Source organism: Lemur catta, chromosome 13, assembly GCF_020740605.2.
Source record: "Lemur catta isolate mLemCat1 chromosome 13, mLemCat1.pri, whole genome shotgun sequence".
In the NCBI taxonomy this organism is placed as follows: domain Eukaryota; kingdom Metazoa; phylum Chordata; class Mammalia; order Primates; family Lemuridae; genus Lemur; species Lemur catta.
This window is the reverse complement of record NC_059140.1, coordinates 34,856,644-34,883,534: the sequence shown is the minus strand read 5'-3', so window position 1 is coordinate 34,883,534 and position 26,891 is coordinate 34,856,644. Positions and strand designations below refer to the sequence as shown.

Genomic DNA, 26,891 nt, shown 5'->3' with positions numbered 1-26,891 from the left:
TTATTGTGCTTTCTTGTTCATCACTCCATTGGCTGCAGTGAAGTTGGCTTTGGAAAAACCATTCTTCACTTCTTTCACTGCAGGTGGCTCTTGCGTATCTTTCTTTTTCATAGACTTTTTCCGGTATGTCTGAATGCAAATATTTAAGAACAGGATGACTAATGTCAGCATATAAGATGACTGGAAGATGAGACAACCGAAGGGGAAGCCACACGGTTTCACGACAGCACTCATGGTGTGCGTGAATGTGAGCACGAACTGCACCAGTTGAGCCTGTGTGAGGTATTTCTTCCACCAAAGATACTTGTGCGTAGACGGAAACACAGAAAGTCCATAGTAGGAGTACATAAGAATGTGGATAAAACTGTCCAGTGTTGGTCCAAAGAAACTTTGTCCACAGGGTATCCAGTTCAGAACACACCACCAGATGTTAAACATAGAGGAATTATGATAGACGTGAAGAAAAGTAATCTGACTTGTTTTTTCCGCAGAACAAAGAAACTCGTGTCGAGGAACTCTACTGACTTGGAGAAGTAGTACCACCATAACACCTTGGCTACCCGGACATCAGCACCCCCTGCACTGGCAAGATCTTGACACTGTAAGTTGTATCCTCCTTCCCAACTGGATACAATGAGCTCTGCCAGCATATACGTGGAGAGAAGTGTGATTGCGAGATTATATAAGGTGAGGATACTCCTGAGAGAAAGCGCAAGTCTGTTCTTCATGTATTTGTTACCCAGCCATATTCAGAGGAAATATATGACAGTAAGAAAAAAGGTAGGAAGAATGAAACAGGATCCGCACTTTTCACCGTTCCTATCAGAATCATTGAATTCATCAGCTAGGAACGGAGATTCCTTCTCCAGACCAATCGAAGGCTAGGCCCACGTAACTCGATCTATCCAAGAGGTGTGTGGCACAACGTTTGAAATAACCACTAGGTTGAGAACTATTCGGTATTTTTTCGAAGCACTTTTCACCATAAGTGTCATAAGGTTGGTCTCTGCATCCTTAAGCATACGATAGTTTTCACAGACAAAAGTATGCTGAGGCCCAGTAAACTTGGCATTTCCAATAGCTGGTACTGGAGACTATAAAGAAAAGTGTTCTTTTAAGTATTATGACACTGTGGTTTGACAGTTATTATCAGAACCTGAGCAGGTTTCACGCATTAGCATTAGAATCCTTACTCTCAGTTGAGATTTCTGTGTGGGGTGTAAGTGTGGGGCTTCTGTCAGCTCTGTCTTTGATTTCTTTACCTCCAGAGTTGGTAAGTGCATATTGGTGTGAGATGGGAAAAGTGTGCATCCTGCTTCTGATTTCATCCTGACCCTTTTGCAATAACCACTATGTTGGTCATTATTTGCCATTTCCATAGTGTTTTGCACTGAAACAGAGATAAGGTTGGTCACTGCATCCTTAAGACTATGATGCTTTTCACAGAGAAAACTCTACTGAGGCCCAGGTAACTTGGTATTTCCCATACCTGGCACCGGAGCCTTGGAAGATAGGATTGTTTTCAGTATAATTTCACCATCCTTTCAGCACTGTTTCAAGATCGGGAGCACTTTTCAACCATTAGCATACGAATCCTTCTTTGGAGATGAGATATTTTTTTTGGGTGGCAAGTGCAGGGCCTCTGTCAGTCCTGGGTTTGTTGGACTGGCGCCAGACATGAGAAGTACGCCTTTGTGTGAGAGGTGAATAGTGTGAGACTGAAAAAGGATCCGCACTTTTCACCGTTCCTTTCAGAATCATTTGATTCATCAGCTAGGAATGGCGATTCCTTCTCCAGACCATTGAAAGCCTAGGCCCAAATAACTCGATATTTCCAAGAGGTGTGTGGCACAACTTTGAAATAACCGCTAGGTAGAAAACTACTTGGTATTTTTCCATAGCACTTTTCACCATAATTGTCATAAGTTTGTTCTCTGCATCCTTAAGCATACGATAGTTTTCACAGACAAAACCATGCTGAGGCCCAGTAAACTTGCATTTCCAATCCCTGGTACTAGAGACTATAACGAAAGTGTCCTTTTCAGTATTATGCCACTGTGGTTTCACCATTATTTTCAGAACCTGAGCAGGTTTCACGCATTAGCATAAGAATCCTTCCTCCTAGTTGAGATTTCTGTGTCGGATGTCAGTGCAGGACTTCTGTCAGCCCTGTGTTGGATTCGTTTAACTCCAGGTTGGTAACTGCATATTTGTGTGAGATGGGAAACGTGTGGAGCGAGCTTGAGATTTCATCCGGAACTTTTGAACTAACCAGCACGTTGTTAATTATTTGCCATTTCCATAGCGTTTTGCACCGTAATAGTGATGAGGTTGGTCTCTGCATCCTTAAGCCTCTGATGCTTTTCGCAGAGAAAACTCTGCTGAGGTGGAGGTAACTTGGTATTTCCCATTCATGGCACCGGAGCCTTTAAAGACACGATTGTTTTCAGTATTATTTCACCATCTTTTCACCACTATTTCAGGAATGGGAGCACTTTTCAACCGTTAGCGTAAGAATCCTTCTTTGGAGATGAGATATTTTTCTGGGGTGGCAAGTGCAGGGCCTCTCTCAGTCCTGGGTTTGTTGGACTATCCCCAGTCACGAGAAGTGCACCTTTGTGTGAGACGTGAATAGTGCGGATCCTGTTTCTGTCTAAAGACTGAAACAGGATCCACACTCTTCACCGTTCCTTTCAGAATCATTTGATTCATCAGCTAGGAACGGCGATTCCTTCTCCAGACCAATCGAAGGCTAGGCCAAAGTAACTCGATCTTTCCAAGAGGTGTGTGGCACAACTTTTGAAAGAACCGCAAGGTGGAGACCTATTTGGTATTTTTCCGTAGCACTTTTCACCGTAATTGTCATAAGGTTGGTCTCTGCATCCTTAAGCATAGGAGCGTTTTCACAGACGAAAGCAGGCTGAGGCCCCGTAAACTTGGCATTTCCAAGAGTTGGTCCTAGAGACTACAAAGAAAGTGTTCTTTTAAGTATTATTGCACTCTGGTTTCACCATGATTTTCAGAACCCTAGCAGGTTTCTCGCATTAGCATAAGAATCCTGCCTGGTAGTTGAGATTTCTGGGTGGGGTGTAAGTGTGGGCTTCCTGTCAGCCCTGCCTTTGATTTGTTTACCTGCCGAGTTGGTAAGTGCATATATGCGTGAGATGGGAAAAGTGTGGATCGTGCTTCAGATTTCCTCCTGACCCTTTTGAAATCACCAGTATGTTGGTAATTATTGGCCATTTCCATAGCGTTTTGCACCGTAATAGTCATGAGGTCGGTCTCTGCATCCTGAAGCCTATGATGCTTTTCGCAGAGAAACCTCTGCTGAGGCCCAGGTAACTTGGTATTTCCCATACTTGGCACCGGAGCCTTGGAAGATTGGATTGTTTTCAGTATTATTTCACCATCCTTTCACCACTGTTTAAAGAGCAAGAGCCCTTTTCAACCGCTAGCGTTCGAATCCTTCTGCGGAGATGAGATATTTTTCTGAGGTGGCAAGTGCAGGGTCTCTGTCAGTCCTGGGTTTGTTGGACTAGCGCCAGACATGAGAAGTGCGCCTTTGTGGGAGAGGTGAATAGTGCGGATCCTGTTTCAGTCTAAAGACTGAAACAGGATCCACACTTTTCACCGTTCCTTTCAGAATCATTTGATTCATCAGCTAATAACGGCGATTCCTTCTCCAGACCAATGGAAGGCTAGGCCAAAGTTATTCGATCTTTCCAAGAGGTGTGTGGCACAACTTTTGAAAGAATCGCTTGGTGGAGAAAGATTTGGCTTTTTTTCGTAGCACTTTTCACCGCAATTGTCATAAGGTTGGTCTCTGCATCCTAAGCATACGAGCGTTTTCACAGAGGAAAGCAGGCTGAGGCCCAGTAAACTTGGCATTTCCAAGAGTTGGTACTAGAGACTACAAAGAAAGTGTTCTTTTAAGTATTATTCCACTGTGGTTTCACCATGATTTTCAGAACCTGAGCAGGTTTCTCGCATTAGCATAAGAATCCTGCCTGGTAGTTTAGATTTCTGGGTGGGGTATAAGTGTGGGGCTTCTGTCAGTCCTGCGTTTGATCGGTTTACCTCCAGAGTCGGTAATTGCATATTTGCGTGAGACAGGAAAAGGGTGGTTCGTGTTTCACATTTCCTCCTGACCCTTTTGAAATCACCAGTATGTTGGTAATTATTTGCCATTTCCATAGCGTTTTGCACCGTAATAGTCATTAGGTCGGTCTCTGCATCCTGAAGCCTATGATGCTTTTCGCAGAGAAACCTCTGCTGAGGCCCAGGTAACTTGGTATTTCCCATACATGGCACCGGAGCCTTGGAAGATTGGACTGTTTTCAGTATTATTTCAACATCCTTTCACCACTGTTTCAAGAACGGGAGCCCTTTTCAACCATTAGCATAGGAATCGTTCTTTGGAGATGAGATATTTTTCTTAGGTGGCAAGTGCAGGACATCTGTCAGTCCTGGGGTTGTTGGACTGGCGCGAGACATGAGAAGTGCGCCTTTGTGGGAGAGGTGAATAGTGCGGATCCAGTTTGAGTCTAAAGACTGAAACAGGATCCGCACTTTTCACCGTTCCTTTCAGAATCATTTGATTCATCAGCTAGTAACGACGATTCCTTCTCCAGACCAATAGAAGGCTAGGCCAAAGTTACTCGATCTTTCCAAGAGGTGTGTGGCACAACTTTTGAAAGAACTACTTGGTGGAGAAATATTTGGTTTTTTTTTGTAGCACTTTTCACCGTAATTGTCATGAGGTTGGTCTCTGCATCCTAAGAATACGAGCGTTTTCACAGACGAAAGCAGGCTGAGGCCCAGTAAACTTGGCATTTCCAAGAGTTGGTCCTAGAGATTACAAAGAAAGTGTTCTTTTAAGTATTATTCCAGTGTGGTTTCACCATGATTTTCAGAACCCAAGCAGGTTTCTCGCACTAGCATAAGAATCCTGCCTGGTAGTTGAGATTTCTGGGTGGGGTGTAAGTGCGGGCCTTCTGTCAGCCCTGCCTTTGATTTGTTTACGTCCAGAGTTGGTAAGTGCATATTTGCGTGAGATGGGACAAGTGTGGATCCTGCTTGAGGTTTCCTCCTGACCCTTTTGAAATCACCAGTATGTTGGTAATTATTTTCTATTTCCATGGCGTTTTTCACCGTAATAGTCATGAGGTCTGTCTCTGCATCCTGAAGCCTATGATGCTTTTCGCAGAGAAACCTCTGCTGAGGCCCAGGTAACTTGGTTTTTCCCATACCTGGCACCAGATCCTTGGAAGATAGGATTGTTTTCAGTATTATTTCACCATCCTTTCACCACTGTTTCAACAGCAGGAGCTCTTTTCAACCATTAGCGTACGAATCCTTCTGTGGAGATGAAATACTTTTCTGGGGTGGCTAGTGCAGGGCCTCTGTCAGTCCTGGGTTTGTTGGACTAGCGCCAGACATGAGAAGTGCGCCTTTGTGGGAGAGGTGAATAGTGCGGATCCAGTTTCAGTCTAAAGACTGAAACAGAATGCTCACTTTTCACCATCCTTTCAGAATCATTTGATTCATCAGCTAGGAACGACCATTCCTTCTGTAGACCAATCGAAGGCTAGGCCAAAGTAACTCGATCTTTCCAAGAGGTGTGTGGCACAACTTTTGAAATAACTACTAGGTGGAGAACTATTTGGTATATTTCCCTAGCACATTTCACCGTAATTGTCATAAGGTTGGTCTCTGCATCCTTAAGCATAGGAGCGTTTTCACAGACGAAAACAGGCTGAGGCCCAGTAAACTTGGCATTTCCAAGAGTTGGTCCTAGAGACTACAAAGAAAGTGTTCTTTTAAGTATTATTGCACTGTGGTTTCACCATGATTTTCAGAACCCGAGCAGGTTTCTCGCACTACCATAAGAATCCTGCCTGGTAGTTGAGATTTCTGGGTGGGGTGCAAGTGCGGGCCTTCTGTCAGCCCTAACTTTGATTTGTTTACCTCCAGAGTTGGTAAGTGCATATTTGCGTGAGATGGGAAAAGTGTGGATCCTGCTTCAGGTTTCCTCCTGACCCTTCTGAAATCACCAGTATGTTGGTAATTATTTGCCATTTCCATGGCGTTTTTCACCGTAATAGTCATGAGGTCGGTCTCCGCATCCTGAAGCCTATGATGCTTTTCGCTGAGAAACCTCTGCTGAGGCCCAGGTTACTTTTTATTTCCCATACCTGGTACCGGAGCCTTGGAAGATAGGATTGTTTTCAATATTATTTCACCATCCTTTCACCACTGTTTCAAGAGCAGGAGCCCTTTCCAACCGTTAGCGTACGAATCCTTCTGCGGAGATGAGATAATTTCCTGGGGTGGCAAGTGCAGGGCCTCTGTCAGTCCTGGGTTTGTTGGACTAGCGCCAGACATGAGAAGTGCGCCTTTGTGGGAGAGGTGAATAGTGCGGATCCTGTTTCAGTCTAAAGACTGAAACAGGATCCGCACTTTTCACCGTTCCTTTCAGAATCATTTGATTCATCAGCTAGGAACGGCGAATCCTTCTCTAGACCAATGGAAGGCTAGGCCAAAGTAACTCGATCTTTCCAAGAGGTGTGTGGCACAACTTTTGAAAGAACCGCTAGGTGGAGAACTATTTGGTATTTTTTCATAGCACTTTTCACCGTAATTGTCATAAGGTTGGTCTCTGCATCCTAAGCATACGAGCGTTTTCACAGAGGAAAGCAGGCAGAGGCCCAGTAAACTTGGCATTTCCAACAGTTGGTCCCAGAGACTACAAAGAAAGTGTTCTTTTAAGTATTATTCCACTGTGGTTTCACCATGATTTTCAGAACCTGAGCAGGTTTCTCGCATTAGCATAAGAATCCTGCCTGGTAGTTTAGATTTCTGGGTGGGGTATAAGTGTGGGGCTTCTGTCAGTCCTGCGTTTGATCGGTTTACCTCCAGAGTCGGTAATTGCATATTTGCGTGAGACAGGAAAAGGGTGGTTCGTGTTTCACATTTCCTCCTGACCCTTTTGAAATCACCAGTATGTTGGTAATTATTTGCCATTTCCATAGCGTTTTGCACCGTAATAGTCATTAGGTCGGTCTCTGCATCCTGAAGCCTATGATGCTTTTCGCAGAGAAACCTCTGCTGAGGCCCAGGTAACTTGGTATTTCCCATACATGGCACCGGAGCCTTGGAAGATTGGACTGTTTTCAGTATTATTTCAACATCCTTTCACCACTGTTTCAAGAACGGGAGCCCTTTTCAACCATTAGCATAGGAATCGTTCTTTGGAGATGAGATATTTTTCTTAGGTGGCAAGTGCAGGACATCTGTCAGTCCTGGGGTTGTTGGACTGGCGCGAGACATGAGAAGTGCGCCTTTGTGGGAGAGGTGAATAGTGCGGATCCAGTTTGAGTCTAAAGACTGAAACAGGATCCGCACTTTTCACCGTTCCTTTCAGAATCATTTGATTCATCAGCTAGTAACGACGATTCCTTCTCCAGACCAATAGAAGGCTAGGCCAAAGTTACTCGATCTTTCCAAGAGGTGTGTGGCACAACTTTTGAAAGAACTACTTGGTGGAGAAATATTTGGTTTTTTTTTGTAGCACTTTTCACCGTAATTGTCATGAGGTTGGTCTCTGCATCCTAAGAATACGAGCGTTTTCACAGACGAAAGCAGGCTGAGGCCCAGTAAACTTGGCATTTCCAAGAGTTGGTCCTAGAGATTACAAAGAAAGTGTTCTTTTAAGTATTATTCCAGTGTGGTTTCACCATGATTTTCAGAACCCAAGCAGGTTTCTCGCACTAGCATAAGAATCCTGCCTGGTAGTTGAGATTTCTGGGTGGGGTGTAAGTGCGGGCCTTCTGTCAGCCCTGCCTTTGATTTGTTTACGTCCAGAGTTGGTAAGTGCATATTTGCGTGAGATGGGACAAGTGTGGATCCTGCTTGAGGTTTCCTCCTGACCCTTTTGAAATCACCAGTATGTTGGTAATTATTTTCTATTTCCATGGCGTTTTTCACCGTAATAGTCATGAGGTCTGTCTCTGCATCCTGAAGCCTATGATGCTTTTCGCAGAGAAACCTCTGCTGAGGCCCAGGTAACTTGGTTTTTCCCATACCTGGCACCGGATCCTTGGAAGATAGGATTGTTTTCAGTATTATTTCACCATCCTTTCACCACTGTTTCAACAGCAGGAGCTCTTTTCAACCATTAGCGTACGAATCCTTCTGTGGAGATGAAATACTTTTCTGGGGTGGCTAGTGCAGGGCCTCTGTCAGTCCTGGGTTTGTTGGACTAGCGCCAGACATGAGAAGTGCGCCTTTGTGGGAGAGGTGAATAGTGCGGATCCAGTTTCAGTCTAAAGACTGAAACAGAATGCTCACTTTTCACCATCCTTTCAGAATCATTTGATTCATCAGCTAGGAACGACCATTCCTTCTGTAGACCAATCGAAGGCTAGGCCAAAGTAACTCGATCTTTCCAAGAGGTGTGTGGCACAACTTTTGAAATAACTACTAGGTGGAGAACTATTTGGTATATTTCCCTAGCACATTTCACCGTAATTGTCATAAGGTTGGTCTCTGCATCCTTAAGCATAGGAGCGTTTTCACAGACGAAAACAGGCTGAGGCCCAGTAAACTTGGCATTTCCAAGAGTTGGTCCTAGAGACTACAAAGAAAGTGTTCTTTTAAGTATTATTGCACTGTGGTTTCACCATGATTTTCAGAACCCGAGCAGGTTTCTCGCACTACCATAAGAATCCTGCCTGGTAGTTGAGATTTCTGGGTGGGGTGCAAGTGCGGGCCTTCTGTCAGCCCTAACTTTGATTTGTTTACCTCCAGAGTTGGTAAGTGCATATTTGCGTGAGATGGGAAAAGTGTGGATCCTGCTTCAGGTTTCCTCCTGACCCTTCTGAAATCACCAGTATGTTGGTAATTATTTGCCATTTCCATGGCGTTTTTCACCGTAATAGTCATGAGGTCGGTCTCCGCATCCTGAAGCCTATGATGCTTTTCGCTGAGAAACCTCTGCTGAGGCCCAGGTTACTTGGTATTTCCCATACCTGGTACCGGAGCCTTGGAAGATAGGATTGTTTTCAATATTATTTCACCATCCTTTCACCACTGTTTCAAGAGCAGGAGCCCTTTCCAACCGTTAGCGTACGAATCCTTCTGCGGAGATGAGATAATTTCCTGGGGTGGCAAGTGCAGGGCCTCTGTCAGTCCTGGGTTTGTTGGACTAGCGCCAGACATGAGAAGTGCGCCTTTGTGGGAGAGGTGAATAGTGCGGATCCTGTTTCAGTCTAAAGACTGAAACAGGATCCGCACTTTTCACCGTTCCTTTCAGAATCATTTGATTCATCAGCTAGGAACGGCGAATCCTTCTCTAGACCAATGGAAGGCTAGGCCAAAGTAACTCGATCTTTCCAAGAGGTGTGTGGCACAACTTTTGAAAGAACCGCTAGGTGGAGAACTATTTGGTATTTTTTCATAGCACTTTTCACCGTAATTGTCATAAGGTTGGTCTCTGCATCCTAAGCATACGAGCGTTTTCACAGAGGAAAGCAGGCAGAGGCCCAGTAAACTTGGCATTTCCAACAGTTGGTCCCAGAGACTACAAAGAAAGTGTTCTTTTAAGTATAATTCCACTGTGGTTTCACCATGATTTTCAGAACCCGAGCAGGTTTCTCGCACTAGCATAAGAATCCTGCCTGGTAGTTGAGATTTCTGGGTGGGGTGTAAGTGTGGGCCTTCTGTCAGCCCTGCCTTTGATTTGTTTACCTCCAGGGTTGGTAAGTGCATATTTGCGTGAGATGGGAAAAGTGTGGATCCTGCTTCAGGTTTCCTCCCGACCCTTTTGAAATCACCAGTACGTTGGTAATTATTTGCCATTTCCATGGCGTTTTTCACCGTAATAGTCATGAGGTCGGTCTCTGCATCCTGAAGCCTATGATGCTTTTCGCTGAGAAACCTCTGCTGAGGCCCAGGTTACTTGGTATTTCCCATACCTGGTACCGGAGCCTTGGAAGATAGGATTGTTTTCAATATTATTTCACCATCCTTTCACCACTGTTTCAAGAGCAGGAGCCCTTTCAAACCGTAAGCGTACGAATCCTTCTGCGGAGATGAGATAATATTCTGGGGTGGCAAGTGCAGGGCCTCTGTCAGTCCTGGGTTTCTTGGACTAGCGCCAGACATGAGAAGTGCGCCTTTGTGGGAGAGGTGAATAGTGCGGATCCTGTTTCAGTCTAAAGACTGAAACAGGATCCGCACTTTTCACCGTTCCTTTCAGAATCATTTGATTCATCAGCTAGGAACGGCCATTCCTTCTCCAGACCAATCCAAGGCTAGGCCAAAGTAACTCGATCTTTCCAAGAGGTGTGTGGCACAACTTTTGAAAGAACCGCTAGGTGGAGAACTATTTGGTATTTTTCCGTAGCACTTTTCACCGTAATTGTCATAAGGTTGGTCTCTGCATCCTAAGCATACGAGCGTTTTCACAGAGGAAAGCAGGCTGAGGCCCAGTAAACTTGGCATTTCCAACAGTTGGTCCTAGAGACTATAAAGAAAGTGTTCTTTTAAGTATTATTCCACTGTGGTTTCACCATGATTTTCAGAACCCGAGCAGGTTTCTCGCACTAGCATAAGAATCCTGCCTGGTAGTTGAGATTTCTGGGTGGGGTGTAAGTGTGGGCCTTCTGTCAGCCCTGCCTTTGATTTGTTTACCTCCAGAGTTGGTAAGTGCATATTTGCGTGGGATGGGAAAAGTGTGGATCCTGCTTCAGGTTTCCTCCCGACCCTTGTGAAATCACCAGTACGTTGGTAATTCTTTGCCATTTCCATGGCGTTTTTCACCGTAATAGTCATGAGGTCGGTCTCTGCATCCTGAAGCCTATGATGCTTTTCGCTGAGAAACCTCTGCTGAGGCCCAGGTTACTTGGTATTCCCATACCTGGTACCGGAGCCTTGGAAGATAGGATTGTTTTCAATATTATTTCACCATCCTTTCACCACTGTTTCAAGAGCAGGAGCCCTTTCAAACCGTTAGCGTACGAATCCTTATGCGGAGATGAGATAATATTCTGGGGTGGCAAGTGCAGGGCCTCTGTCAGTCCTGGGTTTCTTGGACTAGCGCCAGACATGAGAAGTGCGCCTTTGTGGGAGAGGTGAATAGTGCGGATCCTGTTTCAGTCTAAAGACTGAAACAGGATCCGCACTTTTCACCGTTCCTTTCAGAATCATTTGATTCATCAGCTAGGAACGGCCATTCCTTCTCCAGACCAATCCAAGGCTAGGCCAAAGTAACTCGATCTTTCCAAGAGGTGTGTGGCACAACTTTTGAAATAACTGCTAGGTGGAGAACTATTTGGTATTTTTCCGTAGCACTTTTCACCGTAATTGTCATAAGGTTGGTGTCTGCATCCTTAAGCATAGGAGCGTTTTCACAGATGAAAACAGGATGAGGCCCAGTAAAATTGGCATTTCCAAGAGTTGGTCCTAGAGACTACAAAGAAAGTGTTCTTTTAAGTATTACTGCACTCTGGTTTCACCATGATTTTCAGAACCCAAGCTGGTTTCACGCATCAGCATAAGAATCCTGCCTGGTAGTTTAGATTCCTGGGTGGGGTATAAGTGTGGGGCTTCTGTCAGTCCTGCGTTTGATCGGATTACCTCCAGAGTTGGTAAGTGCATATTTGCATGAGTCAGGAAAAGTGTGGTTCGTGCTTCAGATTTCCTGCTGACCCTTTTGAAATCACCAGTATGTTGGTAATTCTTTGCCATTTCCATGGCGTTTTTCACCGTAATAGTCATGAGGTCGGTCTCTGCATCCTGAAGCCTATGATGCTTTTCGCAGAGAAACCTCTGCTGAGGCCCAGGTAACTTCTTATTTCCCATATATGGCACCGGAGCCTTGGAAGATTGGATTGTTTTCAGTATTATTTCACCATCCTTTCACCACTGTTTCAAGAACGGGAGCCCTTTTCAACCATTAGCGTAGGAATCCTTCTTTGAAGATGCGATATTTTTCTGGGGTGGCAAGTGCAGGGCCTCTGTCAGTCCTGGGGTTGTTGGACTGGCGCCAGACATGAGAAGTTCGCCTTTGTGGGAGAGGTGAATAGTGCGGATCCTGTTTCAGTCTAAAGACTGAAACAGGATCCGCACTTTTCACCATTCCTTTCAGAATCATTTGATTCATCAGCTAGGAACGGCGATTCCTTCTCTAGAATAATCCAAGGCTAGGCTAAAGTAACTGGATCTTTCCAAGAGGTGTGTGGCACAACTTTTGAAAGAACCGCTAGGTGGAGAACTATTTGGTATTTGTCCGTAGCACTTTTCACCGTAATTGTCATAAGGTTGGTGTCTGCATCCTTAAGCATAGGAGCGTTTTCACAGATGAAAACAGGATGAGGCCCAGTAAAATTGGCATTTCCAAGAGTTGGTCCTAGAGACTACAAAGAAAGTGTTCTTTTAAGTATTACTGCACTCTGGTTTCACCATGATTTTCAGAACCCAAGCTGGTTTCTCGCATTAGCATAAGAATCCTGCCTGGTAGTTTAGATTTCTGGGTGGGGTATAAGTGTGGGGCTTCTGTCAGTCCTGCCTTTGATCGGATTACCTCCAGAGTTGGTAAGTGCATATTTGCGTGAGTCAGGAAAAGTGTGGTTCGTGCTTCAGATTTCCTGCTGACCCTTTTGAAATCACCAGTATGTTGGTAATTCTTTGCCATTTCCATGGCGTTTTTCACCGTAATAGTCATGAGGTCGGTCTCTGCATCCTGAAGCCTATGATGCTTTTCGCTGAGAAACCTCTGCTGAGGCCCAGGTTACTTGGTATTTCCCATACCTGGTGCCGGAGCCTTGGAAGATAGGATTGTTTTCAGTATTATTTCACCATCCTTTCACCACTGTTTCAAGAGCAGGAGCCCTTTCTAACCGTTAGCGTACGAATCCTTCTGCGGAGATGAGATAATATTCTGGGGTGGCAAGTGCAGGGCCTCTGTCAGTCCTGGGTTTCTTGGACTAGCGCCAGACATGAGAAGTGCGCCTTTGTGGGAGAGGTGAATAGTGTGGATCCTGTTTCAGTCTAAAGACTGAAACAGGATCCGCACTTTTCACCGTTCCTTTCAGAATCATTTGATTCATCAGCTAGGAACGGCCATTCCTTCTCCAGACCAATCCAAGGCTTGGCCAAAGTAACTCGATCTTTCCAAGAGGTGTGTGGCTCAACTTTTGAAATAACTGCTAGGTGGAGAACTATTTGGTATTTTTCCGTAGCACTTTTCACCGCAATTGTCATAAGGTTGGTGTCTGCATCCTTAAGCATAGGAGCGTTTTCACAGATGAAAACAGGATGAGGCCCAGTAAAATTGGCATTTCCAAGAGTTGGTCCTTGAGACTACAAAGAAAGTGTTCCTTTAAGTATTATTGCACTCTGGTTTCACCAGGATTTTCAGAACCCAAGCTGGTTTCTCGCATTAGCATAAGAATCCTGCCTGGTAGTTTAGATTTCTGGGTGGGGTATAAGTGTGGGGCTTCTGTCAGTCCTGCGTTTGATCGGATTACCTCCAGAGTTGGTAAGTGCATATTTGCGTGAGACAGGAAAAGTGTGGTTCGTGCTTCAGATTTCCTGCTGACCCTTTTGAAATCACCAGTATGTTGGTAATTCTTTGCCATTTCCATGGCGTTTTTCACCGTAATAGTCATGAGGTCGGTCTCTGCATCCTGAAGCCTATGATGCTTTTCGCAGAGAAACCTCTGCTGAGGCCCAGGTAACTTCTTATTTCCCATATATGGCACCGGAGCCTTGGAAGATTGGATTGTTTTCAGTATTATTTCACCATCCTTTCACCACTGTTTCAAGAACGGGAGCCCTTTTCAACCATTAGCGTAGGAATCCTTCTTTGGAGATGAGATATTTTTCTGGGGTGGCAAGTGCAGGGCCTCTGTCAGTCCTGGGGTTGTTGGACTGGCGCCAGACATGAGAAGAGGGCCTTTGTGGGAGAGGTGAATAGTGCGGATCCTGTTTCAGTGTAAAGACTGAAACAGGATCCGCACTTTTCACCGTTCCTTTCAGAATCATTTGATTCATCAGCTAGGAACGGCCATTCCTTCTCCAGACCAATCCAAGGCTTGGCCAAAGTAACTCGATCTTTCCAAGAGGTGTGTGGCACAACTTTTGAAAGAACCGCTAGGTGGAGAACTATTTGGTATTTTTCCGTAGCACTTTTCACCGTAATTGTCATAAGGTTGGTCTCTGCATCCTAAGCATACGAGCGTTTTCACAGAGGAAAGCAGGCTGAGGCCCAGTAAACTTGGCATTTCCAACAGTTGGTCCTAGAGACTACAAAGAAAGTGTTCTTTTAAGTATTATTCCACTGTGGTTTCACCATGATTTTCAGAACCCGAGCAGGTTTCTCGCACTAGCATAAGAATCCTGCCTGGTAGTTGAGATTTCTGGGTGGGGTGTAAGTGCGGGCCTTCTGTCAGCCCTGCCTTTGATTTGTTTACCTCCAGAGTTGGTAAGTGCATATTTGCGTGAGATGGGAAAAGTGTGGATCCTGCTTCAGGTTTCCTCCTGACCCTTGTGAAATCACCAGTATGTTGGTAATTCTTTGCCATTTCCATGGCGTTTTTCACCGTAATAGTCATGAGGTCGGTCTCTGCATCCTGAAGCCTATGATGCTTTTCGCTGAGAAACCTCTGCTGAGGCCCAGGTTACTTGGTATTTCCCATACCTGGTACCGGAGCCTTGGAAGATAGGATTGTTTTCAGTATTATTTCACCATCCTTTCACCACTGTTTCAAGAGCAGGAGCCCTTTCCAACCGTTAGCGTACGAATCCTTCTTTGGAGATGAGATATTTTTCTGGGGTGGCAAGTGCAGGGCCTCTGTCAGTCCTGGGTTTGTTGGACTAGCGCCAGACATGAGAAGTGCGCCTTTGTGGGAGAGGTGAATAGTGCGGATCCTGTTTCAGTCTAAAGACTGAAACAGGATCCGCACTTTTCACCGTTCCTTTCAGAATCATTTGATTCATCAGCTAGGAACGGCCATTCCTTCTCCAGACCAATCCAAGGCTTGGCCAAAGTAACTCGATCTTTCCAAGAGGTGTGTGGCACAACTTTTGAAAGAACCGCTAGGTGGAGAACTATTTGGTATTTTTCCGTAGCACTTTTCACCGTAATTGCCATAAGGTTGGTCTCTGCATCCTAAGCATACGAGCGTTTTCACAGAGGAAAGCAGGCTGAGGCCCAGTAAACTTGGCATTTCCAACAGTTGGTCCTAGAGACTACAAAGAAAGTGTTCTTTTAAGTATTATTCCACTGTGGTTTCACCATGATTTTCAGAACCCGAGCAGGTTTCTCGCACTAGCATAAGAATCTTGCCTGGTAGTTGAGATTTCTGGGTGGGGTGTAAGTGCGGGCCTTCTGTCAGCCCTGCCTTTGATTTGTTTACCTCCAGAGTTGGTAAGTGCATATTTGCGTGAGATGGGAAAAGTGTGGATCCTGCTTCAGGTTTCCTCCTGACCCTTGTGAAATCACCAGTATGTTGGTAATTCTTTGCCATTTCCATGGCGTTTTTCACCGTAATAGTCATGAGGTCGGTCTCTGCATCCTGAAGCCTATGATGCTTTTCGCTGAGAAACCTCTGCTGAGGCCCAGGTTACTTGGTATTTCCCATACCTGGTACCGGAGCCTTGGAAGATAGGATTGTTTTCAGTATTATTTCACCATCCTTTCACCACTGTTTCAAGAGCAGGAGCCCTTTCCAACCGTTAGCGTACGAATCCTTCTTTGGAGATGAGATATTTTTCTGGGGTGGCAAGTGCAGGGCCTCTGTCAGTCCTGGGTTTGTTGGACTAGCGCCAGACATGAGAAGTGCGCCTTTGTGGGAGAGGTGAATAGTGCGGATCCCGTTTCAGTCTAAAGACTGAAACAGGATCCGCACTTTTCACCGTTCCTTTCAGAATCATTTGATTCATCAGCTAGGAACGGCCATTCCTTCTCCAGACCAATCCAAGGCTTGGCCAAAGTAACTCGATCTCTCCAAGAGGTGTGTGGCACAACTTTTGAAATAACTGCTAGGTGGAGAACTATTTGGTATTTTTCCGTAGCACTTTTCACCGTAATTGTCATAAGGTTGGTGTCTGCATCCTTAAGCATAGGAGCGTTTTCACAGATGAAAACAGGATGAGGCCCAGTAAAATTGGCATTTCCAAGAGTTGGTCCTAGAGACTACAAAGAAAGTGTTCCTTTAAGTATTATTGCACTCTGGTTTCACCAGGATTTTCAGAACCCAAGCTGGTTTCTCGCATTAGCATAAGAATCCTGCCTGGTAGTTTAGATTTCTGGGTGGGGTATAAGTGTGGGGCTTCTGTCAGTCCTGCGTTTGATCGGATTACCTCCAGAGTTGGTAAGTGCATATTTGCGTGAGACAGGAAAAGTGTGGTTCGTGCTTCAGATTTCCTGCTGACCCTTTTGAAATCACCAGTATGTTGGTAATTCTTTGCCATTTCCATGGCGTTTTTCACCGTAATAGTCATGAGGTCGGTCTCTGCATCCTGAAGCCTATGATGCTTTTCGCAGAGAAACCACTGCTGAGGCCCAGGTAACTTCTTATTTCCCATATATGGCACCGGAGCCTTGGAAGATTGGATTGTTTTCAGTATTATTTCACCATCCTTTCACCACTGTTTCAAGAACGGGAGCCCTTTTCAACCATTAGCGTAGGAATCCTTCTTTGGAGATGAGATATTTTTCTCGGGTGGCAAGTGCAGGGCCTCTGTCAGTCCTGGGGTTGTTGGACTGGCGCCAGACATGAGAAGTGCGCCTTTGTGGGAGAGGTGAATAGTGCGGATCCTGTTTCAGTCTAAAGACTGAAACAGGATCCGCACTTTTCACCGTTCCTTTCAGAATCATTTGATTCATCAGCTAGGAACGGCGATTCCTTCTCTAGAATAATCCAAGGCTAGGCCAAAGTAACTCGATCTTTCCAAGAGGTGTGTGGCACAACTTTTGAAAGAACCGCTAGGTGGAGAACTATTTGGTATTTTTCCGTAGCACTTTTCACCGTAATTGTCATAAGGTTGGTCTCTGCATCCTAAGCATACGAGCGTTTTCACAGAGGAAAGCAGGCTGAGGCCCAGTAAACTTGGCATTTCCAACAGTTGGTCCTAGAGACTACAAAGAAAGTGTTCTTTTAAGTATTATTCCACTGTGGTTTCACCATGATTTTCAGAACCCGAGCAGGTTTCTCGCACTAGCATAAGAATCCTGCCTGGTAGTTGAGATTTCTGGGTGGGGTGTAAGTGCGGGCCTTCTGTCAGCCCTGCCTTTGATTTGTTTACCTCCAGAGTTGGTAAGTGCATATTTGCGTGAGATGGGAAAAGTGTGGATCCTGCTTCAGGTTTCCTCCTGACCCTTGTGAAATCACCAGTATGTTGGTAATTCTTTGCCATTTCCATGGCGTTTTTCACCGTAATAGTCATGAGGTCGGTCTCTGCATCCTGAAGCCTATGATGCTTTTCGCTGAGAAACCTCTGCTGAGGCCCAGGTTACTTGGTATTTCCCATACCTGGTACCGGAGCCTTGGAAGATAGGATTGTTTTCAGTATTATTTCACCATCCTTTCACCACTGTTTCAAGAGCAGGAGCCCTTTCCAACCGTTAGCGTACGAATCCTTCTTTGGAGATGAGATATTTTTCTGGGGTGGCAAGTGCAGGGCCTCTGTCAGTCCTGGGTTTGTTGGACTAGCGCCAGACATGAGAAGTGCGCCTTTGTGGGAGAGGTGAATAGTGCGGATCCTGTTTCAGTCTAAAGACTGAAACAGGATCCGCACTTTTCACCGTTCCTTTCAGAATCATTTGATTCATCAGCTAGGAACGGCCATTCCTTCTCCAGACCAATCCAAGGCTAGGCCAAAGTAACTCGATCTTTCCAAGAGGTGTGTGGCACAACTTTTGAAATAACTGCTAGGTGGAGAACTATTTGGTATTTTTCCGTAGCACTTTTCACCGTAATTGTCATAAGGTTGGTGTCTGCATCCTTAAGCATAGGAGCGTTTTCACAGATGAAAACAGGATGAGGCCCAGTAAAATTGGCATTTCCAAGAGTTGGTCCTAGAGACTACAAAGAAAGTGTTCTTTTAAGTATTACTGCACTCTGGTTTCACCATGATTTTCAGAACCCAAGCTGGTTTCACGCATCAGCATAAGAATCCTGCCTGGTAGTTTAGATTCCTGGGTGGGGTATAAGTGTGGGGCTTCTGTCAGTCCTGCGTTTGATCGGATTACCTCCAGAGTTGGTAAGTGCATATTTGCGTGAGTCAGGAAAAGTGTGGTTCGTGCTTCAGATTTCCTGCTGACCCTTTTGAAATCACCAGTATGTTGGTAATTCTTTGCCATTTCCATGGCGTTTTTCACCGTAATAGTCATGAGGTCGGTCTCTGCATCCTGAAGCCTATGATGCTTTTCGCAGAGAAACCTCTCCTGAGGCCCAGGTAACTTCTTATTTCCCATATATGGCACCGGAGCCTTGGAAGATTGGATTGTTTTCAGTATTATTTCACCATCCTTTCACCACTGTTTCAAGAACGGGAGCCCTTTTCAACCATTAGCGTAGGAATCCTTCTTTGGAGATGAGATATTTTTCTCGGGTGGCAAGTGCAGGGCCTCTGTCAGTCCTGGGGTTGTTGGACTGGCGCCAGACATGAGAAGTGCGCCTTTGTGGGAGAGGTGAATAGTGCGGATCCTGTTTCAGTCTAAAGACTGAAACAGGATCCGCACTTTTCACCGTTCCTTTCAGAATCATTTGATTCATCAGCTAGGAACGGCGATTCCTTCTCTAGAATAATCCAAGGCTAGGCCAAAGTAACTCGATCTTTCCAAGAGGTGTGTGGCACAACTTTTGAAAGAACCGCTAGGTGGAGAACTATTTGGTATTTTTCCGTAGCACTTTTCACCGTAATTGTCATAAGGTTGGTCTCTGCATCCTAAGCATACGAGCGTTTTCACAGAGGAAAGCAGGCTGAGGCCCAGTAAACTTGGCATTTCCAACAGTTGGTCCTAGAGACTACAAAGAAAGTGTTCTTTTAAGTATTATTCCACTGTGGTTTCACCATGATTTTCAGAACCCGAGCAGGTTTCTCGCACTAGCATAAGAATCCTGCCTGGTAGTTGAGATTTCTGGGTGGGGTGTAAGTGCGGGCCTTCTGTCAGCCCTGCCTTTGATTTGTTTACCTCCAGAGTTGGTAAGTGCATATTTGCGTGAGATGGGAAAAGTGTGGATCCTGCTTCAGGTTTCCTCCTGACCCTTGTGAAATCACCAGTATGTTGGTAATTCTTTGCCATTTCCATGGCGTTTTTCACCGTAATAGTCATGAGGTCGGTCTCTGCATCCTGAAGCCTATGATGCTTTTCGCTGAGAAACCTCTGCTGAGGCCCAGGTTACTTGGTATTTCCCATACCTGGTACCGGAGCCTTGGAAGATAGGATTGTTTTCAGTATTATTTCACCATCCTTTCACCACTGTTTCAAGAGCAGGAGCCCTTTCCAACCGTTAGCGTACGAATCCTTCTTTGGAGATGAGATATTTTTCTGGGGTGGCAAGTGCAGGGCCTCTGTCAGTCCTGGGTTTGTTGGACTAGCGCCAGACATGAGAAGTGCGCCTTTGTGGGAGAGGTGAATAGTGCGGATCCTGTTTCAGTCTAAAGACTGAAACAGGATCCGCACTTTTCACCGTTCCTTTCAGAATCATTTGATTCATCAGCTAGGAACGGCCATTCCTTCTCCAGACCAATCCAAGGCTAGGCCAAAGTAACTCGATCTTTCCAAGAGGTGTGTGGCACAACTTTTGAAATAACTGCTAGGTGGAGAACTATTTGGTATTTTTCCGTAGCACTTTTCACCGTAATTGTCATAAGGTTGGTGTCTGCATCCTTAAGCATAGGAGCGTTTTCACAGATGAAAACAGGATGAGGCCCAGTAAAATTGGCATTTCCAAGAGTTGGTCCTAGAGACTACAAAGAAAGTGTTCTTTTAAGTATTACTGCACTCTGGTTTCACCATGATTTTCAGAACCCAAGCTGGTTTCACGCATCAGCATAAGAATCCTGCCTGGTAGTTTAGATTCCTGGGTGGGGTATAAGTGTGGGGCTTCTGTCAGTCCTGCGTTTGATCGGATTACCTCCAGAGTTGGTAAGTGCATATTTGCGTGAGTCAGGAAAAGTGTGGTTCGTGCTTCAGATTTCCTGCTGACCCTTTTGAAATCACCAGTATGTTGGTAATTCTTTGCCATTTCCATGGCGTTTTTCACCGTAATAGTCATGAGGTCGGTCTCTGCATCCTGAAGCCTATGATGCTTTTCGCAGAGAAACCTCTCCTGAGGCCCAGGTAACTTCTTATTTCCCATATATGGCACCGGAGCCTTGGAAGATTGGATTGTTTTCAGTATTATTTCACCATCCTTTCACCACTGTTTCAAGAACGGGAGCCCTTTTCAACCATTAGCGTAGGAATCCTTCTTTGGAGATGAGATATTTTTCTCGGGTGGCAAGTGCAGGGCCTCTGTCAGTCCTGGGGTTGTTGGACTGGCGCCAGACATGAGAAGTGCGCCTTTGTGGGAGAGGTGAATAGTGCGGATCCTGTTTCAGTCTAAAGACTGAAACAGGATCCGCACTTTTCACCGTTCCTTTCAGAATCATTTGATTCATCAGCTAGGAACGGCGATTCCTTCTCTAGAATAATCCAAGGCTAGGCCAAAGTAACTCGATCTTTCCAAGAGGTGTGTGGCACAACTTTTGAAAGAACCGCTAGGTGGAGAACTATTTGGTATTTTTCCGTAGCACTTTTCACCGTAATTGTCATAAGGTTGGTCTCTGCATCCTAAGCATACGAGCGTTTTCACAGAGGAAAGCAGGCTGAGGCCCAGTAAACTTGGCATTTCCAACAGTTGGTCCTAGAGACTACAAAGAAAGTGTTCTTTTAAGTATTATTCCACTGTGGTTTCACCATGATTTTCAGAACCCGAGCAGGTTTCTCGCACTAGCATAAGAATCCTGCCTGGTAGTTGAGATTTCTGGGTGGGGTGTAAGTGCGGGCCTTCTGTCAGCCCTGCCTTTGATTTGTTTACCTCCAGAGTTGGTAAGTGCATATTTGCGTGAGATGGGAAAAGTGTGGATCCTGCTTCAGGTTTCCTCCTGACCCTTGTGAAATCACCAGTATGTTGGTAATTCTTTGCCATTTCCATGGCGTTTTTCACCGTAATAGTCATGAGGTCGGTCTCTGCATCCTGAAGCCTATGATGCTTTTCGCTGAGAAACCTCTGCTGAGGCCCAGGTTACTTGGTATTTCCCATACCTGGTACCGGAGCCTTGGAAGATAGGATTGTTTTCAGTATTATTTCACCATCCTTTCACCACTGTTTCAAGAGCAGGAGCCCTTTCCAACCGTTAGCGTACGAATCCTTCTTTGGAGATGAGATATTTTTCTGGGGTGGCAAGTGCAGGGCCTCTGTCAGTCCTGGGTTTGTTGGACTAGCGCCAGACATGAGAAGTGCGCCTTTGTGGGAGAGGTGAATAGTGCGGATCCTGTTTCAGTCTAAAGACTGAAACAGGATCCGCACTTTTCACCGTTCCTTTCAGAATCATTTGATTCATCAGCTAGGAACGGCCATTCCTTCTCCAGACCAATCCAAGGCTAGGCCAAAGTAACTCGATCTTTCCAAGAGGTGTGTGGCACAACTTTTGAAATAACTGCTAGGTGGAGAACTATTTGGTATTTTTCCGTAGCACTTTTCACCGTAATTGTCATAAGGTTGGTGTCTGCATCCTTAAGCATAGGAGCGTTTTCACAGATGAAAACAGGATGAGGCCCAGTAAAATTGGCATTTCCAAGAGTTGGTCCTAGAGACTACAAAGAAAGTGTTCTTTTAAGTATTACTGCACTCTGGTTTCACCATGATTTTCAGAACCCAAGCTGGTTTCACGCATCAGCATAAGAATCCTGCCTGGTAGTTTAGATTCCTGGGTGGGGTATAAGTGTGGGGCTTCTGTCAGTCCTGCGTTTGATCGGATTACCTCCAGAGTTGGTAAGTGCATATTTGCGTGAGTCAGGAAAAGTGTGGTTCGTGCTTCAGATTTCCTGCTGACCCTTTTGAAATCACCAGTATGTTGGTAATTCTTTGCCATTTCCATGGCGTTTTTCACCGTAATAGTCATGAGGTCGGTCTCTGCATCCTGAAGCCTATGATGCTTTTCGCAGAGAAACCTCTCCTGAGGCCCAGGTAACTTCTTATTTCCCATATATGGCACCGGAGCCTTGGAAGATTGGATTGTTTTCAGTATTATTTCACCATCCTTTCACCACTGTTTCAAGAACGGGAGCCCTTTTCAACCATTAGCGTAGGAATCCTTCTTTGGAGATGAGATATTTTTCTCGGGTGGCAAGTGCAGGGCCTCTGTCAGTCCTGGGGTTGTTGGACTGGCGCCAGACATGAGAAGTGCGCCTTTGTGGGAGAGGTGAATAGTGCGGATCCTGTTTCAGTCTAAAGACTGAAACAGGATCCGCACTTTTCACCGTTCCTTTCAGAATCATTTGATTCATCAGCTAGGAACGGCGATTCCTTCTCTAGAATAATCCAAGGCTAGGCCAAAGTAACTCGATCTTTCCAAGAGGTGTGTGGCACAACTTTTGAAAGAACCGCTAGGTGGAGAACTATTTGGTATTTTTCCGTAGCACTTTTCACCGTAATTGTCATAAGGTTGGTCTCTGCATCCTAAGCATACGAGCGTTTTCACAGAGGAAAGCAGGCTGAGGCCCAGTAAACTTGGCATTTCCAACAGTTGGTCCTAGAGACTACAAAGAAAGTGTTCTTTTAAGTATTATTCCACTGTGGTTTCACCATGATTTTCAGAACCCGAGCAGGTTTCTCGCACTAGCATAAGAATCCTGCCTGGTAGTTGAGATTTCTGGGTGGGGTGTAAGTGCGGGCCTTCTGTCAGCCCTGCCTTTGATTTGTTTACCTCCAGAGTTGGTAAGTGCATATTTGCGTGAGATGGGAAAAGTGTGGATCCTGCTTCAGGTTTCCTCCTGACCCTTGTGAAATCACCAGTATGTTGGTAATTCTTTGCCATTTCCATGGCGTTTTTCACCGTAATAGTCATGAGGTCGGTCTCTGCATCCTGAAGCCTATGATGCTTTTCGCTGAGAAACCTCTGCTGAGGCCCAGGTTACTTGGTATTTCCCATACCTGGTACCGGAGCCTTGGAAGATAGGATTGTTTTCAGTATTATTTCACCATCCTTTCACCACTGTTTCAAGAGCAGGAGCCCTTTCCAACCGTTAGCGTACGAATCCTTCTTTGGAGATGAGATATTTTTCTGGGGTGGCAAGTGCAGGGCCTCTGTCAGTCCTGGGTTTGTTGGACTAGCGCCAGACATGAGAAGTGCGCCTTTGTGGGAGAGGTGAATAGTGCGGATCCTGTTTCAGTCTAAAGACTGAAACAGGATCCGCACTTTTCACCGTTCCTTTCAGAATCATTTGATTCATCAGCTAGGAACGGCCATTCCTTCTCCAGACCAATCCAAGGCTAGGCCAAAGTAACTCGATCTTTCCAAGAGGTGTGTGGCACAACTTTTGAAATAACTGCTAGGTGGAGAACTATTTGGTATTTTTCCGTAGCACTTTTCACCGTAATTGTCATAAGGTTGGTGTCTGCATCCTTAAGCATAGGAGCGTTTTCACAGATGAAAACAGGATGAGGCCCAGTAAAATTGGCATTTCCAAGAGTTGGTCCTAGAGACTACAAAGAAAGTGTTCTTTTAAGTATTACTGCACTCTGGTTTCACCATGATTTTCAGAACCCAAGCTGGTTTCACGCATCAGCATAAGAATCCTGCCTGGTAGTTTAGATTCCTGGGTGGGGTATAAGTGTGGGGCTTCTGTCAGTCCTGCGTTTGATCGGATTACCTCCAGAGTTGGTAAGTGCATATTTGCGTGAGTCAGGAAAAGTGTGGTTCGTGCTTCAGATTTCCTGCTGACCCTTTTGAAATCACCAGTATGTTGGTAATTCTTTGCCATTTCCATGGCGTTTTTCACCGTAATAGTCATGAGGTCGGTCTCTGCATCCTGAAGCCTATGATGCTTTTCGCAGAGAAACCTCTCCTGAGGCCCAGGTAACTTCTTATTTCCCATATATGGCACCGGAGCCTTGGAAGATTGGATTGTTTTCAGTATTATTTCACCATCCTTTCACCACTGTTTCAAGAACGGGAGCCCTTTTCAACCATTAGCGTAGGAATCCTTCTTTGGAGATGAGATATTTTTCTCGGGTGGCAAGTGCAGGGCCTCTGTCAGTCCTGGGGTTGTTGGACTGGCGCCAGACATGAGAAGTGCGCCTTTGTGGGAGAGGTGAATAGTGCGGATCCTGTTTCAGTCTAAAGACTGAAACAGGATCCGCACTTTTCACCGTTCCTTTCAGAATCATTTGATTCATCAGCTAGGAACGGCGATTCCTTCTCTAGAATAATCCAAGGCTAGGCCAAAGTAACTCGATCTTTCCAAGAGGTGTGTGGCACAACTTTTGAAAGAACCGCTAGGTGGAGAACTATTTGGTATTTTTCCGTAGCACTTTTCACCGTAATTGTCATAAGGTTGGTCTCTGCATCCTAAGCATATGAGCGTTTTCACAGAGGAAAGCAGGCTGAGGCCCAGTAAACTTGGCATTTCCAACAGTTGGTCCTAGAGACTATAAAGAAAGTGTTCTTTTAAGTATTATTCCACTGTGGTTTTACCATGATTTTCAGAACCCGAGCAGGTTTCTCGCACTAGCATAAGAATCCTGCCTGGTAGTTGAGATTTCTGGGTGGGGTGTAAGTGTGGGCCTTCTGTCAGTCCTGCCTTTGATTTGTTTACCTCCAGAGTTGGTAAGTGCATATTTGCGTGAGATGGGAAAAGTGTGGATCCTGCTTCAGGTTTCCTACCGACCCTTGTGAAATCACCAGTACGTTGGTAATTCTTTGCCATTTCCATGGCGTTTTTCACCGTAATAGTCATGAGGTCGGTCTCTGCATCCTGAAGCCTATGATGCTTTTCGCTGAGAAACCTCTGCTGAGGCCCAGGTTACTTGGTATTCCCATACCTGGTACCGGAGCCTTGGAAGATAGGATTGTTTTCAATATTATTTCACCATCCTTTCACCACTGTTTCAAGAGCAGGAGCCCTTTCAAACCGTTAGCGTACGAATCCTTCTGCGGAGATGAGATAATATTCTGGGGTGGCAAGTGCAGGGCCTCTGTCAGTCCTGGGTTTCTTGGACTAGCGCCAGACATGAGAAGTGCGCCTTTGTGGGAGAGGTGAATAGTGCGGATCCTGTTTCAGTCTAAAGACTGAAACAGGATCCGCACTTTTCACCGTTCCTTTCAGAATCATTTGATTCATCAGCTAGGAACGGCCATTCCTTCTCCAGACCAATCCAAGGCTAGGCCAAAGTAACTCGATCTTTCCAAGAGGTGTGTGGCACAACTTTTGAAATAACTGCTAGGTGGAGAACTATTTGGTATTTGTCCGTAGCACTTTTCACCGTAATTGTCATAAGGTTGGTGTCTGCATCCTTAAGCATAGGAGCGTTTTCACAGATGAAAACAGGATGAGGCCCAGTAAAATTGGCATTTCCAAGAGTTGGTCCTAGAGACTACAAAGAAAGTGTTCTTTTAAGTATTACTGCACTCTGGTTTCACCATGATTTTCAGAACCCAAGCTGGTTTCTCGCATTAGCATAAGAATCCTGCCTGGTAGTTTAGATTTCTGGGTGGGGTATAAGTGTGGGGCTTCTGTCAGTCCTGCCTTTGATCGGATTACCTCCAGAGTTGGTAAGTGCATATTTGCGTGAGTCAGGAAAAGTGTGGTTCGTGCTTCAGATTTCCTGCTGACCCTTTTGAAATCACCAGTATGTTGGTAATTCTTTGCCATTTCCATGGCGTTTTTCACCGTAATAGTCATGAGGTCGGTCTCTGCATCCTGAAGCCTATGATGCTTTTCGCTGAGAAACCTCTGCTGAGGCCCAGGTTACTTGGTATTTCCCATACCTGGTGCCGGAGCCTTGGAAGATAGGATTGTTTTCAGTATTATTTCACCATCCTTTCACCACTGTTTCAAGAGCAGGAGCCCTTTCTAACCGTTAGCGTACGAATCCTTCTGCGGAGATGAGATAATATTCTGGGGTGGCAAGTGCAGGGCCTCTGTCAGTCCTGGGTTTCTTGGACTAGCGCCAGACATGAGAAGTGCGCCTTTGTGGGAGAGGTGAATAGTGTGGATCCTGTTTCAGTCTAAAGACTGAAACAGGATCCGCACTTTTCACCGTTCCTTTCAGAATCATTTGATTCATCAGCTAGGAACGGCCATTCCTTCTCCAGACCAATCCAAGGCTTGGCCAAAGTAACTCGATCTTTCCAAGAGGTGTGTGGCTCAACTTTTGAAATAACTGCTAGGTGGAGAACTATTTGGTATTTTTCCGTAGCACTTTTCACCGCAATTGTCATAAGGTTGGTGTCTGCATCCTTAAGCATAGGAGCGTTTTCACAGATGAAAACAGGATGAGGCCCAGTAAAATTGGCATTTCCAAGAGTTGGTCCTTGAGACTACAAAGAAAGTGTTCCTTTAAGTATTATTGCACTCTGGTTTCACCAGGATTTTCAGAACCCAAGCTGGTTTCTCGCATTAGCATAAGAATCCTGCCTGGTAGTTTAGATTTCTGGGTGGGGTATAAGTGTGGGGCTTCTGTCAGTCCTGCGTTTGATCGGATTACCTCCAGAGTTGGTAAGTGCATATTTGCGTGAGACAGGAAAAGTGTGGTTCGTGCTTCAGATTTCCTGCTGACCCTTTTGAAATCACCAGTATGTTGGTAATTCTTTGCCATTTCCATGGCGTTTTT

General features: G+C 45.4%; 1 pseudogene; it reads right to left on the bottom strand.

The window, feature by feature from the left end:
• LOC123649068 lies at positions 1-24,991 on the bottom strand (annotated as a pseudogene).
• Positions 24,992-26,891: the final 1,900 nt, after the last annotated feature.